The sequence below is a fragment of the Haliotis rubra genome, unplaced genomic scaffold (genome assembly GCF_003918875.1).
Source record: "Haliotis rubra isolate DU_JTF1 unplaced genomic scaffold, ASM391887v1 Scf1527, whole genome shotgun sequence".
Taxonomy (NCBI): Eukaryota; Metazoa; Mollusca; class Gastropoda; order Lepetellida; family Haliotidae; genus Haliotis; species Haliotis rubra.
In genome coordinates this window covers 114442-131074 of record NW_025765478.1, presented here as the reverse complement: position 1 = coordinate 131074, position 16633 = coordinate 114442, and the positions used below count along the sequence as shown (strand labels likewise).

Genomic DNA, 16633 nt, shown 5'->3' with positions numbered 1-16633 from the left:
CTTGCTCCTTCATTAGGTGAATGTTGGTGAAGGAGCAAGAATTTGCTCTGAAACGTCGTGTAAAGAATAAAAAAAAAGATGTTCTTATCCATCAAACGTGTCATCGATTCATATTAAAATGGAGACGTTCTTCACATGATTTATTTTTCGAAAGTGGAAGATTTTATAATGTCAAAAAAGAAAATAGAACTGGCAAACTATGTGATCTTAACCAAATAGAAGATTAATATCATTTTCTTTTAATTTGTCCTGCTTATAATTCCCTGAGAAAGGTGTATATTAAGAAATATTATTGTGCGCATCCAAACCTTTATAAATTTTCAGCATTGTTGAATAACAAAAACCATGCTATACTTCAAAACATGTCACTGTTTGCTTACTATGCCATGTTGTTTAGGACAGAATATATCTCAGAACACAATGCAACCTACTATAAGGGTAATGCTATTTTTTAGGCATTATCGTTTGCAGAAGCCCGAGGTCTTCCACTAACTGCCCGACGAAGAAGGGCAGTTGAAAAGAACGAGGGCTTCTGCAAATGATAATGCCCTCAAAAATAGCATTACCGTTATTATTGCTAAAATACATGGAATTTGTTTTGAAAAAAAAGGAAACGATGAAGGAATTTACTGTAAGTTTACTCCAAACCAACTTCTGACGGGTTGACAGACCGAATGCAATTACGTCATCAAACAATTCAAGTGACGTCACAACGTGACGATATTCGATCTTGGCCTTTGCCAAGACCATGGCCTGCAACATGTCAAACTATGTCAGACACAACGTCAGTTTTCAGTGTTCGGTTTTGGTCCAACATCAGCCTTAATAGTGCAATTGTTAGGGTTAGCACCTTCAAGAAAGCCCATATTACCGCTATTTAAAGTGGGAATTCGGGTTGCTTTGACTTGTTTGCCCCAGAATATCTGCCAGTCCAAAGCCAATGTCGAATGAACCGTAAGCCCAACAGAACTGATGCATAGTTCCGACTACCGACCCAAGCTCCGCCCACCTTGGTTACTGTTGCTACGTCCCCCAAGCTTTGGGATGCCGAGCTGTCAAAATGGCGGATACACGGTCAGGCACCGTTTGCCTGTTGACAGTTCCCGACACAATATCTGTTGCATTCTTGCCAGATCATCCTACTCTGACGCAGAAATCGCAACAGACAGTCTTACACTATTTCTTCACAGGGTTATATCCATGAGATACGAGTTTATAACCGTGACAACACCTCTGACATTGATGCTATGTGCTGGCGGTCAATGTCGAAGAATCGGAGCCCGCATACCCTCCATTTGAGGATTGACACAAGCGCCGAGAAGATCGTTCACAGCTATTGTTCTTGTAAAGCTGGGTAAGTACGTCATTGATAAGAAGTCAGTAAATCCTCATATAAATGACTTAAAATCAGTGCCTGATAGATTAAGAGATTGTAATTTCAATGGCACAGTGACCGATCATTTGTTCTTGTCGGGTTATTACTGGTGTGTTGATTGATTTCTAGTCCTATCGAAGTTTGGCAGCAAAACATGACGAATGTTTACACTTCTGTATTTATTGTACATCGGGTTTACATACACTATCGTCAAAAAGGAAACAGAATATTTATCCATTCAGTAATTTGGCTAAAAATGAACCGTAAAATTCAATTGTTTAGTTTTCGATCAGCCTCCAAATGTTACACAGGGCTCGTAATATACTGTTTCAAATATAAACTTATTAATGAAACACCAGCCCAAGCACAGAATGTACTATTAATTATAAGTAAAGACTTTAATAAATTACAAGTTAGAATCTACTGAAAATCGAATTTAGATTATTTGTGATTTCACCTATATCATTATATGTTCATTTTGATACACTTAAAAATAAGTATCATGATTTTGGGTTAGATGTTTTTCTTGATGCAATGGTATTTCATTTTTATGAAAAAAATCTTTATATTTCCTTCACATGAATTCATTTTTGTTTAGATTTGGTGAAAGATGTTCCCACATCATTGGCCTTGTGAAGACACTTCAGGGATTGTAGCCTCACAATTTCACGCACATTCATGAAAAACAGAGTTGCACCAGCCTCCAGCAACAGTGGCAGATTCACAGGGGCAACAAGATCATCCCAGTGCCTATCAACCAAGTGGTTGTGGCTCAACCTCTTGCCCAGTCTAGAAATAGGAAGCCAATCATTTGTCAAGTTCAATGACACAAGGTATGGATACTTTTGTCACTTTTGTATTGTAATTGGTGAAAACTGTTTTGCACATAATCACTAAAACAGGTGCAGGTTTAAAGTTGGTCCTAATGGTCTATAAAGAGTATATACGCATTGAACTAAGGATATCTATTTTTAATTTTCAGAAACTGTGTGTCAAATGAATATAATGTAGATGAATATTGTTGCAGACTTCCACATATTACCCCACTGCAGTATGTGCTACAGACAGATGCACCCCGGTGACTAAACACTCTGCTCGGAGACGTCTAGCTTGGGATCAGTCTTGTCATATCAGGTAATGTTTTAATCTATTGGGAAATGGATCCTGTTCTTCAAAACAGTCAAAACATAACAATCAGTACAACATTTTTTAAGTAACAAGACTAACATTTCATGTAAATGAAATTATGTTTATTTCATAGAGACTAGTATCGAATTCATATCACAGGATGCAACAACATCGATCTATTCTTGTACCTGCCTCGTACAGCATCATAAAATCCTGATTGATCAGTTAAAGCTTTATCTGAAATTGAACCTGTAAACAATTCAGAAACAAATGTCAATGAAGCACAAGGGGCACAACATACACGACACTTTAAGGTAGTACTTGACTTATAGTCACTGTATAGCTGAGACTGTAACCCTAAAGCACAGGGTACTTGAGTCTTCAGTTCTGTCCCATCAATAATCATCATGGATGAAGGATATTCCTTTCTAAATTTTGCAGGCATCATTTGAAGGATTATACTTTTATGTGGCCATATGCTTTACTGGCCCATTTTCAAGTTCACGTGTTCAATCCAGGTATTGAATATTACACCACCTGATTGCAATGACAGTCCAAAACGCATAGCGAGGTCTTTTAATCCAAAACTGTGGCACAGTCGACATAGTCAGGAACAAGCAATCTTTAGTAGATAAATTTCTAATGTCACGATGACCTTTTTCATAATTCAAACATGATGCCTGATCACATGGCAGAAGGAAGGCCAATAACTGAATATGGCAAGAAACCTGACATAAATAATGCCTGTGTAGTATTTAAACAGGCCCTTTAGTTTCCCTGATCTCACCAAGACACTGGTCACATTAAATCTTTGACATTTAAAATGTTCTTCATATCTTTGATCTGTTGCCCTTGATCTTCTACCTAGGATCTCAGATCCTGAATTTGGACTGTCTGGTGTTGCTCAAGTGGAGTGATGACTGAAAAACAACAGGCTAATTTGTAATTTGGAATGAAATATATAAAATAATATGTCCGGGCTTAAAGTTATTATTTCCAATGATTTAATTTCTTATTTTCAGATGAAATCACGTGCAGCATCAACTACGTGCGCCCCCATCAAGTTTCCGAAAGTGTCACCTGTACAACTCGCTCCTGGGTATGAAGATCTTAATGCCCAGTATCAACTTACAGATCCTGGAAAAGATCTAAGATCTAATCGTCTTACAGCTTCCAACTTCGGAAAGGTTATGAACAGAAAGAAGAAACCTACACTATCTTTCCTCAACAGTCTATTTCCCAAGACTTCTATGCATTCAGTATCTCTTTCCTATGGGAAGAACATTGAAGTACAGGCCAAGAAAAGATATTTAGAACACAAAATCTCAAACCATCTACATGAGAGTGGACTAGTAATCAACAATAATTTCAGTTTCCTTGGAGCCACTTCTGATGGCAAGATATATTGTCGTGAAAAGGAGAACAGAATTATTGAAATTAAATGCCCGAACTCAGCTTGACACTTTACACTTGAAGAAGCATGAGAAAAGATAACAAATTTATTTTTGCAGGAGGAAATTGCCATTCTCAAATTATCCAAAAGACATGCTCACTATGCCCAAATTCAGGCACAGTTAATGTGAACCGGGGCTGAGTTCTATGAATATGTGGTTTACACCAAAAAAGAGAGCATACATTGAGCGTATTTTCCCAGACATTGAATACATGACATGTATGCTAGAAAAGCATTCTTTAAAGAACATACCATTTCTTGACATGTAAATTGTACAATAATTGATGGTGTTAACTATCAAGTGCTTTTGGATATTCGTTGTTCACTATCCTATTTCAGGAAAAACAATGTCTCCATCTTGTTATGAAAGATTTTGAAATTAGCTATATAACTTCAAAATGTTTTAAATTGATTATAATGGCCTAATGGTTTTGATTTGCTAATACTATCAGCTTCAACTGAATATGCAATTAAGATTTTGCCTTAAGTGCCATAATTGACTGCCCCCAACTGAGCTTTTCCATGTTATACTTACATGATTCATCAGTCTGTGTACCTTGATTCTCTTCAACAGACACTTCCTGGGGGATATTTCTCTGTTTGCTTGAAACAGTTGTCTGAAATAACATTTTTTTTAGAAAAATAGTTATTTGAAGTAAATATGTGGCAATATTGTAATATCATATTGTTTGTAAATCTAAATAAGGTAAATTCATGAGTAAGTAATTTACCCTTATAGCCTGTTGTCACTTTACTTTGATATAATTTTCTTTATATTCATATATTTTCTTTATATTCATATATTTTCTATATATTCACCTCCATGTATAGATCTCATTTATTTTGGAGAGATTATTCATCTTACACAATGGTTTAATCTTCTTGTTTTGTTATTTTAGATTTGTTAGTTTTATTTACAGGTATATTTTGTTATCACACTTGTTTCTGTATAATTTGTTACAGATCAATCGTTTTTACATGCATCAAATTATTTAATAATTTATCATAGTTTCACAACTTTGAGGTCAACCATTTTAGGTGTCCTTATAATTAAGTTTTGTGTTGTTATTTTTATGCTGTATATTTATATGTTGTTATCGCTCTTGTTTTATAATTACATGGTTATACGTTTTGGGGATGCATGAAATAAGTTGATAATTTTTCTTCATTGTCCAAATTTTGGGATTAAATAAAGTCATCATACACTGACAAGTGAGGACAAAATAAAAAATAGATGAGGTACTATTCTTTTGTTGTGTTGTTTCTTACATACTGATGTTTGTCACATTAACATTAAATCTTTTTAAAATAATTATAGTAAAGTTTGTAGTATGAGCACAAAAAACATCTCTTAATAGGCATTGTATTCTTGAAATGTTAAACTGTTACATACACTTCTTTTTAAAAAAAAAATATACCTTAGAGATGAATCAGAGGTATCATTCTTTTTAAAAAAAAATATACCTTGGAGATGAATCACAGGTATCCAGACGGATCCTCTCTTTTGGTGGTGGCCGGGTTGGGGTCACATTTCCCCAAATAGCAATAGGGTATGGGAACTCTGCTGTTGGTCTTGAAATGCTGTCAAAACAGGACGTTGATTATCAAATTCCTCAGAAATTCTAACACTAATCACATATATTTGAAGTGAGCAAAGTCAAATATTGATTATTGATAATATAAAATCACAATATCTGCTGGCAGTACCACAATCTGACAATTTGGGCATTTTTCGTATTGATTATATAAAGTCATTGTGAAGTGTCCTACTGAGTTTAGTATTACTTCACTACAGGTTATGATTATGATAAAAAATATAAAAAATCTAATATAAAAAAATAATAAATATTTACACTACGCAGTCGGCTTAGATATGCACTAGATCTATTTTATGCACGTATCATAATAGATAATTCCAGTATACGTAATATATATAATTCCAGTAGACAGATAACCTCACTGAAATCTTCCCCTTTTGACAATTATTTCACAGGTTAATGAATCAATAATTAAATGTACCTTTGAACACACATATTTGTGTTTGTTGATGTTGTTATTCAGCTGATGATGGGGTCTTCCACAAGCCCGAATCCATCGCAAACACGTTTCCAAACGGAACTTGAGTTTTGGAAAAGGAATGAAAAGTGCATTCCCAAGCCTCTCAGGATATCCCTCATCAGAATCGCAAGTCCCCCATGCACAGCGTTTCCCCATTATCACTAAAAACGGCAAGCTACTTTGCAGGGTCAAATGTCCTGACAACCGAAAGCTTGGGGGACCTAATGGCGCCTTAGCAACAAACTATCCCGCGGTGACGGAAAGACGCGATCTGATTGGTTGACGGGCGATCGGTCGGAACTATGAATAGTGGCCCGTCGTTAAGGTTGAGCTGTCCAATATCATTTGCAGGGGCACACATATTTCTGATAATAGGAGGGCCGTTTCATGATAATTCCATGTATTTTAGCTATAAAGTTGATTATTTTCTCATCTTCATGTATATTACATGTGCGTGTAAATATTGATTTATAAATGTGTTGTACTACAGGCATGTGGCCTTTCAGAACCGGAAATAAATCTATATTACTCCCAAACAACAAACAACTAGTACATCCTTGCTTCTCTCTAGTCGGTCCGCAATAAATGTCATAAACGAATTCAGGATAACTCACTGGGGTCCATGACAACACTGACTGCTTTGATGTCACTGGCTGGTTTTCTGTATGTGATTTTTAGGCGGGGAGTATGTGATGCACGGCATCAGTGTGTCCTTGTCAATATGAAGAGGCTGCTATCACAAGCAGACCGGGGAACTGTCACAGCAGTTATGTTTCAATCTAGACACATATAAAATACTCATGTACCCGTGAAGATCCGGGTTAGACTTGATCTTCAGTAACCATGCTTGTCGTAAGAGGCGACAAACGGGATCGGGTGGTGAGGCTCGCTGACTTTGTTAACACATGTCATCGTATCCCAGTTGCGCCCAGACTCGACTATTTACAGAGCGCCTCCATACATATTGAAATTTTCTGAGAGCGGCACTAAACGAGAAACCAACCAACCAAATATCCCCACTACATGAACATCGTGTCTGAACTTGATCATCCAGTGATTTAGTCTGTGAAGTGTAAGGGGAGGTAACTTACGTGGACCTATAATTTCAATGATCTTGCGTAGTTGCTTTTGATATATTACGTGCGCTTTCGCATCTAAAACACTGTGTTGTGGGAAGGTTTAACATTGGTAAAGTCAAGAGTATTACGTCATGTTATAACGTTATTTCACAACGTTGCAGCAACATTACATACATACGCTGTAAGAAAGAGCAACCTCCTTAGAGCTATATATTCATGCCGTGGCATCATACGAGACAGGGCTCGCTGTCTCCATGATATATCTGAGGAGGACATTGCTTCAGAGGTTGCAGATCAAGGTGTTACGGGAGTAAAACGTTTCACATCAAGAAAGAAAGCATGATCACAAAAACTAACACATATCTTTTGACTTTTGGTAGATCATCGCTACCGCAGTCGATTGAAGCATATTATTTCAAGTGTATGTGTATATCCCAGATCCACTGTGTTGTTGTATGTGTCAACATTTCGATAATGGGTCACACTTACGTGGTAACTTCGTGGCGTGTCACCACCATGACAGTACAGATTATGCAAATGAATACAAGTGCGCTAACTGCAATGACCCACATTCTGCCTCATGCAGGTCCTGCCCTGAGTAGCAAAGGGAATCACAAATTATGAAAATATAATGTGAAGAGAATAGTTCATACCTTGATGTGAAAAAAACTGTTCACTAATCAGTCTTCCACTCCTCAGAATATCGCATATTCCGCTGCAGTCATCCGCTCTGTAGCAATGTCCTCTACTGCATGTCACACCTTCTCACCTGGCACATCAGCCACACTGCCTACTCCACCGACTTCCGGAGTCACCCAGCTCGATGCACCATCACAATCATCAACTTCAAAACCAGCCAGTGATCAACCAAAGAAGAGGAAAGGGAAATAACTAAGTGGAGACAAACCTGCTAATGTCCCATCACCTTCATAGGTTTCAACACAAAACTCGGTTGGACCTGTAGACATGGACGTTACTCTGTCTTCATAAGACAGGGGGCGGAGCTTATCCTCCGCACATTCACGCGAAAGATCACCAATTGAGCCACCATGACTCAATTGTCCACTATAATGCAATGGAGTTGTAGAGGACTCGAAAATAATTTCAACGAGTCACAGTTACTTATACAGGATTTCCATTATGTCTCCAATAGACATATCTAAAATATAGAGCTCACTCTTATCTGAGACAGTACAGTAATTATCACTCATTTTCTCCTCCAGGAAATGGAGGTGCTTCCATGTTGGTACGGCAGGGTATAATATACAGCCATGTCCATCTTAATACCAATCTTCAACCCGTAGCTGTTCGTATCAGACTGCACAATGCATTGACACTGCATGCTTGCGTGAGTGCTTGAGTTCGTGTGTGCGTCATCTTAAATAAAAAGAAATATCAAAATATATGGGACAAATTCAATCATGTGCAATATGCCCATATGAGTATTTGCACTGAAATGTTTTACACATATTTTTTCTGCCAGAACTTTTTTATATAGCGAATGAACATGTGCATATTTATTTATTTGTGAAACAGCTTAGCATGGTAGCATTAACATGGCTTATTATGAATTTGATTATCTGCATTTCAGCGAAATGCTATTTATGTAAATGTGTCTTATTGCCTTTTTAGCAACGACCATAGTAAACAATACAAGTTCGAAATAACTACATATCCAGCCTGAGTCAAACTGTCAGGAGATTGAAAGTAAAGTATGGTTTACATTCAAACAGTGCACCGGTATTTTCCACATGAATCTCCCTCTAACATTGCCTTTGTAGAGTGTTGCGCTTCGCCAGCCACACCTGTGTATAATTCTGTAGGCCGCTGTTGACATTACAGAACATAGTTTGTTATGTGAAGACCCAGGTCAGGGTGACATAGAACTGATATCAGGGAACAGCCACATTCGGGTGAGGAAAGACTTCACTTGTTTGGAGGTTTAGGTAAGTGTTCAGTAATTATTACATTCGTATTTCATAAGATGGGCATTTTACTGTGGGAACTAGCGACATATTTCTTGTTGCTTATGTGTTTATTATTCTGAAATGCTGTGTATTGAAAAAGAATGATGATACTTTTATTGGAGAGAATTTATGGATGAACGTCTAACGTCCCTAATTTGAGGAACAGGACGTTTCGGAGTATTTTCTTATACCTTCATCGTCTGAATGGATGGCAACAGTGGAAGCCAGTAGTTAATTGTAACGGCAATGGAAACGGCATGTACCTGTCTGGCATAATGAACTGACCCAAAGGAGTGATTGCAGGGTAGAGTATACAGTGTGCGATTGAGCTGCATAGAGTATACAGATGCCAAGGGATTAAGATTTGCTGTTGTTTGTAGGGGTTAAATAATTATATTTTAACTAATTGAGACGAATTAAATTTTGAAAACTGTTTTTTTAAGCTTCCTGGTGTACATAGTGAGTAGACAGGTTTTGCAAATGGTAATAATATCAGTTGTTATAGTGTTGGAGATAGTAAACTGAGAGGCTGAGATAAATGATTTATGATGTATATATATATATTGCAATATGTCCACGTATTATTTCTTCAATAGCTCTAAAATGATCAAAATTAATGTTACAGCTATACTTAAAGCATGAAAAGACTTTGAGATGGTTTATTGTAGTCTGGGTGCTGGGGATTTTTCATGCCCTGACCCCCCAAGAGGGGGGCCAGGGGGTAAATATTTGGAAAAATGAGTTTTTTTCTTTTTTTTCACAAAATACATTCTAATAACTGCCCTTTATTAGGAACAATGAAAATATCTAACATTTATTATTTAGTTAGAGGCACAGGAAGACTTTAAATTTGAAAAATGCATTGTGTCTAAGGGGAAAATCAGACTTGAATGCTGTTTTTCTACACTGTCTAGTTGGCAGTTGGTTAAAGAACGTATTATTTCTTCAATTGCTCTAAAATGATCAAAATTAATGTTACAGTTATACATAAAGCATGGTGGTTTATTCTCACTTTGGCTTTTTATAACATTGAGTTACCATTACTTATATTTATGTACCTTTATGCCAAATCATCATAGATTGTGTCCAGAAGACTCTCAATCTCAACTTCGTCTGAATCCTCCATTCTACTCAAATCTAAGTTCTTGCTAGATATTATGTCTGTCAACTCTTGTGGAAGGATGTTGCCTATGGTCCATTGACATTTCAGAGCATTTACTCCCCATTTCAGCCACCCTTAGCCCACAGTTGAGCAACACTAGGGTGATTCTTGTCAGCACTGACCAAGATCAAGGCCTGGTGATCACACGCTGCATGTGCATGTGTAGGGAGTCTCTGCAAGGTGGAAGGAGTCTCATGTCTACATCATCATAGCTTGTCATATATCTTGGATAAAGCATTCACAAATTCAGGGTGAGATTCGAGAAGCTCAATGGGGAGAACTTTGCCACATTTGACAAAGGCACTGGTGGTATCACGTCCTATAAATGCATGAAGGGCTGGCTGGACATTGCACAGAGTGGACCCTTTCAGATCGATGATACTTTGTACATCCAGAAGTCTTCGTTTGTCACCAGTATTTTGTCAAATAGAACAGAAGTTTTCACCGTTTGAACAACCTTCAGAAGCAGAACCAACACATCTGTATCATCTGATCATATCACAACTTGTGCAGCAGAAGGATACTGAGCATCAACATGCTAAACGTGAAGAATGATTCTAGTTTCCGCTTCTTCCTGTGAAGAAAGCATTCACAAAGCATTCTCTGTAGTGACAGAACTCATTTTTCCAAATATTTACCCCCTGGCCCCCCTCTTGGGGGGTCAGGGCATGAAAAATCCCCAGCACCCAGACTACAATAAACCATCTCAAAGTCTTTTCATGCTTTAAGTATAGCTGTAACATTAATTTTGATCATTTTAGAGCTATTGAAACAAGAATACCTTCTTAAAACAATTGCCCACTAGAAAGTGTAGAAAAACAGCTATAAAGTTTAATTTTTCCCTTAGACGCAATGTATTTTTCAAAGTAAATGTCTTCCTGTACCTGTAACTAATCAATACAGTTTAAATATTTTTATAGTTCCTGATAGAAAGCAGTTATTACAATGTATTTTGTGAAAAAAGCAAAAACTAATTTTCCCAAATGTTTCCCACCCTGACCCTCTTTGGGGGGTCACTGCGGGAAAAATCCCCCGCACCCAGCCTGCAAACACCTGGAATTTGAATGTACATATGATAAGCTTTCAAAAAAATATAGTCTTCAAAATTCCCCAAGGGGGGGGAAGGTCACCTATATCAGCCCATGGACTATTATGGGTGTGTTTGTGAAGCTGTTATACGTTATGACATGCGTTTGTATGTGAGTGAGTTGGGTTTTATGCCGCTTTTAGCAATATTCCAGCAATATCACGGCGGGAAACACCAGAAATGGGCTTCACACATTGTACCCATATGGGGAATCGAACCCAGGTCTTCAGCATGCCTAAGGCCTTGCAATGTGTTACTGCACGTGCAGCCCGTACAGATGCACACAACATGTGAAACTCTGAAATTGCTGTCACTGTCGAAAGCTTGATCTTTGGTCACTCAAACGTTCATTAATTCACATGAAAAGTCACATGCACACCATGCCAAGATTAACATCTGCTCAACGTCATGAAGCCATTGGAATGGTTCGAGCAGGAATGAGCCAACAACAGGTGGCAGCACTTTCCAATGCCATCGTAACACGATATCTGCGTGGGTCAGGCGTTATCGAATCAGTAATGACGTCGCCGCTCACCCACGTTCTGGGCGTTCCCGGCGTAACGACGCCAAGACAGGACAGGTGGATTCGGGTGACTCATCTCAGATATAGGTTCCAGACAGCAGTGACCACGTCCCAGACCATTTCCCAGGCCTCCAATGCTCATTTGGTAGCCTCTATGCGTCGTCGTTGCACTGCTGTGCTTCACGCACACGGTGGTCATACCCTTTATTGATTTTGTGACTTCGTCGTGTGACCCCCCTATCCGATTTTGAACTTCTGACGTCATCGTTACGGATATTGTTCATGTTCTTTTGACAATTTCTTGTGGTCCGATACTTCAGCTTATAAAGTGTCATTTCGTCTTTGCTGTGTTGTATTCCAATTCTGAAGGCATTTTCTGTGTGCACAGTTTCTTTATGTCGCTAGTATAGATGTTGGAAACAAACTGCATGACATCGATATGACTGGTCTTTGCAATGTTGAGTCTGTCATGTCACAGAGAGCTAGCCCCTAATTCCTATTTAAGGGGTATCTTCAGACAAAAATGTCGAGTGACAGACTTGTGTACACCGGAAGTGTGTTAAGCCAACTTGTAGAGGAAGAGACACAACAGTTGCAAACATTTTTGAGGTATTGTACAGAACAAAACCATCCTGCAGAGGATAGTCAGAAGGTCTGGTTTGTCAAAAACCTTAGGATGAGGGCAAGGGAGGAGTCTACACGGATGCACACCCTCTACAACGAAGACTTCACCACCTTGGATAACAATGAGACATGGACGATGCCACCAAGCAGCGCCTTATACTGCCACTGACAGAAGACGATTCCTGTTCTGCAGACGAGAGCAGAAGTCAAATTACAAGACTCATGGACACAGAATCTGGGGTCGACGACACAGCAGGATTCCAACTACCCCTGTGGAACCACTACTGGACGACAGGTCCCGGGACGAACAATATCCTGGAGGGATTCCACAACCGCCTGAACAGAGGACTCCCACATCGTCATCCCATCGTGTACAGATTTGGCAAGTCATCCGGAAGGTGGCACATTCAGAGAGAGACATGATTGCCCATGTAGATTTGGGGGCAGCTGGGAGAAGCTTTTTAATTCGTCCTCCCATTCAATTTTCCCTTATACTCACTTGGTTTTTGGGAGGTTATATTTGCGTGTTTGGGTAGTAACACCACTCTATCAAAATTTCTTTTTTTTGTTCGCCCTCATTTTTTAATAAGTGTACTACCCCGTCGCCGAAATACCTTAGTTGTGCGTGCGATGTTAAATAAAGCAAATATCAACAACATCTATAGTCATAATATACTCTCAACAGCTCGGGAACCGTGCAGGAAGCAGAAATGTCCTAAGTCCCTACGGTCCCAAGTATGGTGACCTAACTTTGGCTGTTTGTGATATCTTGCCTATTTTTGTCCTATGTTGTTATTTTATATTCGTCATTTTACATTTTTGAATGTTTCAACACATATTTTGTAACCTGCTTACTTTACTGTTTGTCTCGCAACTATATGGCTGAAATATTGCCTCACCTTTGACCTGTTACACAAGACATCACAGGCGAAAATAACGGTGCTGAATAGTGTTTCAATTGTATCGAAAAAGTATGACATCCGTTTTTTTCTGTGATGAAGAATAAATAATGCAAATTTGTTACTGACAGTGATGCGAAATACTAGATGTATTATTATAGTGTTCATTCCAGGATTTTTAAAAAGTGAGCCCATGACCAATCAGCCCTCAGTTATGTGGGTCGTTTAGAACATATTGTGGGTTATGTCAAATTGCTGTCAAAATGTCAAAATAATAAAACGGTTACCATAAAATATATATGAAAAAATAATACAGTTTCAATGATCCCAATCTCTATGTCCAAACTGAACACTTTAACATTGATTGAACAGTTTTTGTTTTCTTGGAGCTGATACGAAGCCTGAGTACTCAAACTGAAACTTCGAAAACAACACTACACTTCAACGAAACCGATCAATCACTACCAGTTTTACTAAGTTTTTCTCATTACACCGATTTACAGGATTCGCACTATTATTGTAAACACGGTTGAAAGTCATGAACTGAGTTCAGAGTAATCAAAACTCGTTTTGGCGAGAATAGGTGTATTACTGTTGTGCAAGGACGTACTCGAGTTTTGCTTGAGTTGCCAACCGAAAGCAAACTGGTGATGCGTTTCATATTTACATTTATGGATGCACCGACACGACCCGTCCGTTCTTGTACAGAGCGCTGTGCTAAATATTAATGCACAGTCTAGAATGAACGCTGCAGCCTATTAACTCACTTAATCTACCTTCCTTAGATATGTTTGTGGATAACAGTTGTACACAGTGGGATTTAGTCGATAAAGTTTGATTGACTTCAAGTGCATCTGCTGATGAACAGTATGGCCACATTTACATTTTAGTCCCTTCGCACCTATACTACATCTGAATCATGAACAGGAGTGAGTTTTACGCCGTACTCAGCAGTATTCCAGCTAAATGGCGGCGGTCCGGAAGGTAAAGGAAGAAAATGGACATGGAATACAGGTGTCGTCAGTTTCATTTGCTGACTTCACTTTGTATGAAGGACACAAAAACATTAATGCAATTGTATTCATAATTGCATGAATCATTAGATAACAACCCATTTAAACACCTAATGCAATTATGTAAAGCACATGGAGCTTAATTAAGCACCCCCTGTTTTCGAACAGTGATATGAACAGAATGGTGTCAGACGTTTCATACACCTGATTATCTGATGGAAGACTGAATTACTGAATATGGAAACACGAGAAATATAGGCAATATGTTAATTTATATACTCTGTCTTGAGAAATGTTAATGTTGTTGATTTTGTGGAAGAGAAGTTCACTAAATAAGTATTGTCCTGAAAGGTTTGTCCTTGTATTAAGATGTTTAGACGTGTATGGGAGAAAGGGATGGCATATTCACAGGTTTTATACCCTTAAACGGACAAGCACAGATGCTGCTTTGCATGATAGACTGCGATTCGGCAAGCCCTTTCAAACTGAAGCCATGTTTTTCAATACCCGAAATGTGACATGATTGGCATATCACTATCATTGATAGCAGCATCACATCCTATTAGGGGGTGCTCTTCAGGGCCCCCCTCCACAAAGGCTTCTTATTATTATTGTACATTAATGTGCAGTTTTGACAAAGAATGTTTGTATTGCAAATTCTATTATACATATGTGCCTAGTAAGTGTGAGTGAGTGAGTTATTATTCATCGTCACATATTTCAGCCATATCGTGATGAGAACAATTAATGATCATATTATATATCAATAAAATTAGAAAATAAAAGCCTGTTGACGAAGAACAGTTGAGCTACTAGTGTATCACAGATAGAGATATAAAAATATTAGGTAACCAAAACTAATACCATAATGCAAGGCAATGCAATATAAACATGGGCTACAGATCACCAGCAACTGAAGGTAGATCACCATACTAGAGACCGTGGATACTGACAGTACTTTTCATACCTGCCTGGACCCTAGACGGATTTATATCATCCCCTCAGCCGTTGGTGATTGTACCTAAATTTAGCCATAACTTAAAAACCAAAAGATACTGCGTTTTAAAAATTCGGTAAGTTTAATTTACCTTAGGATCGCAATAACAGTCCGTAATAAGTGCAGACTATGTACCTGTGATGTTCAGCAGTTTACCCAAAACGACAAAGATCATGATGGATATCTCCCAGTCTGCACGCTTTCAAATCCAAGGCCACATGTAAGAAAAGTGCAAGTGTCCCTATAGATCCCAATAGGATAGGCATCTATTTCTCGTGGAGCAAGTACGGCAATACAAATACAACAATACAGATAGTACAAGTGTCCCTATATATCTCTATAGGATAGGCATCTTTTTCTCGTGGAGCAAATACAACAATACAGATACTACAAGTGTCCCTATATATCTCTATAGGATAGGTATCTATTTCTCGTGGAGCAAATACAACAATACAGATACTACAAGTGTCCCTATATATCTCTATAGGATAGGCATCTATTTCTCGTGGAGCAAATACAACAATACACATACAGCAATTCAGATACTACAAGTGTCCCTATATATCTCTATAGGATAGGCATCTATTTCTCGTGGAGCAAATACAACAATACAGATACTACAAGTGTCCCTATATATCTCTATAGGATAGGTATCTATTTCTCGTGGAGCAAATACAACAATACAGATACTACAAGTGTCCCTATATATCTCTATGGGATAGGCATCTATTTCTCGTGGAGCAAATACAACAATACAGATACTACAAGTGTCCCTATATATCTCTATAGGATAGGTATCTATTTCTCGTGGAGCAAATACAACAATACAGATACTACAAGTGTCCCTATATATCTCTATAGGATAGGCATCTATTTCTCGTGGAGCAAATACAACAATACACATACAGCAATTCAGATACTACAAGTGTCCCTATATATCTCTATAGGATAGGTATCTATTTCTCGTGGAGCAAATACAACAATACAGATACTACAAGTGTCCCTATATATCTCTATAGGATAGGTATCTATTTCTCGTGGAGCAAGTACGGCAATACAAATACAACAATACAGATAGTACAAGTGTCCCTATATATCTCTATAGGATAGGCATCTTTTTCTCGTGGAGCAAATACAACAATACAGATACTACAAGTGTCCCTATATATCTCTATAGGATAGGTATCTATTTCTCGTGGAGCAAATACAACAATACAGATACTACAAGTGTCCCTATATATCTCTATAGGATAGGCATCTATTTCTCG

General features: G+C 38.1%; 1 pseudogene; it reads right to left on the bottom strand.

Moving 5' to 3' along the window:
- Nucleotides 1-2611: 2611 nt before the first annotated feature.
- Nucleotides 2612-3337, bottom strand: LOC124270560 (annotated as a pseudogene).
- Between the last annotated feature and the right edge of the window lie 13296 nt (nucleotides 3338-16633).